This window comes from Panthera uncia, chromosome X, assembly GCF_023721935.1.
Source record: "Panthera uncia isolate 11264 chromosome X, Puncia_PCG_1.0, whole genome shotgun sequence".
NCBI lineage: Eukaryota > Metazoa > Chordata > Mammalia > Carnivora > Felidae > Panthera > Panthera uncia.
The window spans coordinates 60,269,475-60,271,694 of NC_064817.1; the positions used below are offsets into that span (position 1 = coordinate 60,269,475).

The following is a 2,220-nucleotide window of genomic DNA, read 5'->3' on the forward strand; positions in this document are numbered from 1 at the left end:
TCTCATTGCCACGTAGTATTCCATTATTGAGTATATAAACCACAATTTCTTTATCCATTCATCAGTTGATGGACATTTAGGCTTTTTCCATAATTTGGCTGTTGTTGAGAGTGCTGCTATAAACATTGGGGTACAAGTGCCCCTATGCATCAGCACTCCTGTATCCCTTGGGTAATTTCCTAGCAGTGCTACTGTTGGGTCATATGGTAGGTCTGTTTTTAATTTTTTGAGGAACCTCCACACTGTTTTCCAGAGTGGCTGCACCAGTCTGCATTCCACCAATAGTGCAAGAGGGTTCCCGTTTCCCCACATCCTCGCCAGCATCTATAGTCTCCTGATTTGTTCATTTAGAATACATAGTCTCCTGATTAGAATACATAGTCTCTGAGTGTTGTTTTGATTTGTATTTCCCTGATGAGGAGCAATGTTGAGCATCTTTTCATGTGGCTGTTGGCCTACTGGATGTCTTCTTTAGAGAAGTGTCTATTCATGTTTTCTGCCCATTTCTTCACTGGATTGTTTGTTTTTTGGGTGTGTAGTTTGGTGAGCACTTTGTAGATTTTGGATACTAGCCCTTTGTCCGATATGTCATTTGCAAATATCTTTTTCCATTCCGTTGGTTGCCTTTTAGTTCTGTTGATTGTTTCCTTTGCTGTGCAGAAGCTTTTTCTCTTCATGAGGTCCCAATAGTTCAGTTTTGCTTTTAATTCCCTTGCCTTTGGGGATGTGTCAAGTAAGAAATTGCTGCAGCTGAGATCAGTGAGGTTTTTTTTTCCTGCTTTCTCCTCTAGGGTTTTGATGGTTTCCTGTCTCACATTCAGGTCCTTTATCCATTTTGAGTTTGTTTTTGAGAATGGTGTAAGAAAGTGGTCTAGTTTAAACCTTCTGCATGTTGCTGTCCAGTTTTCCCAGCACCATTTGTGAAAGAGACTTTTTTTTTCCATTGGATATTCTTTCCTGCTTTGTCAAAGATTAGTTGGCCATACTTTTGTGGGTCTACTTCTGGGGTTTCTATTCTACTCCACTGGTATATGTGTCTGTTTTTGTGCCAATACCATGCCGTCTTGATGATTACAGCTTTGTAGTAGAGGCTAAAGTCTGGGATTGTGATGCCTCCTGCTTTGGTCTTCTTCAATATTACTTTGGCTATTCGGGGCCTTTTGTGGTTCCATACAAATTTTAGGATTGCTTGTTCTAGCTTTGAGAAAAATGCTGGTGCAATTTTGCTTGGGATTGCATTGAATGTGTAGATTGCTTTGGGTAGTATCGACATTTTAACAATATTGGTTCTTCCAACCCATGAGCACGGATTGTTTTTCCATTTCTTTATATCTTCTTCAATTTCCTTCATAAGCTTTCTATAGTTTTCAGCTTTTGTATCTTTTACATCTTTGGTTAGGTTTTTTCCTAGGTATTTTATGCTTGGTGCAATTGTGAATGGGATCAGTTTCTGTATTTGTCTTTCTGCTGCTTCATTGTTAGTGTATAAGAATGGAATTGATTTCTGTACATTGATTTTGTATCCTGCGACGTTGCTGAATTCATGTATCAGTTCTAGCAGACTTTTGGTGGAGTCTATCAGGTTTTCCATGTATAATATCATGTCATCTGCAAAAAGTGAAAGCTTGATTTCATCTCTGCCAATTTTGATGCCTTTGGTTTCCTTTTGTTGTCTGACTGCTGATGCTAGAACTTCCAACACTATGTTAAACAACAGCGGTGAGAGTGGACACCCCTGTCGTGTTCCTGATCTCAGGGGGAAAGCTCTCAGTTTTTCCCCATTGAGGATGATATTAGCTGTGGACTTTTCATAAATGGCTTTGATGATGTTTAAGTATGTTCCTTCTATCCCGACTTTCTCAAGGGTTTTTATTAAGAAAGGATGCTGAATTTCGTCAAATGCTTTTTCTGCATGGATTGACAGGATCATATGGTTCTTTTCTTTTCTTCTATTAATGTGATGTATCACATTGATTGATTTCCAAATGTTGAACCAGGCCTGCAGCCCAGGAATGAATCCCACTTGATCATGATGAACAATTCTTTTTATATGCTCCTGAATTCGATTTGCTAGTATGTGGTTGAGAATTTTTGCATCCATATTCATCAGGGATATTGGCCTGTAGTTCTCTGTTTTTGCTGGTTTTCTGTCTGGTTTGGGAATCAAAGTAATGCTGGCTTCATAGAATGAGTCTGGAAGTTTTCCTTCCCTTTCTATTT

At 39.0% G+C, this 2,220-nt stretch overlaps 1 pseudogene; it reads right to left on the bottom strand.

The window, feature by feature from the left end:
- Positions 1 to 398: 398 nt before the first annotated feature.
- The window catches only part of LOC125931330 (toll-like receptor 13), a 4,941-nt pseudogene continuing 3,119 nt past the window's right edge, over positions 399 to 2,220 (bottom strand).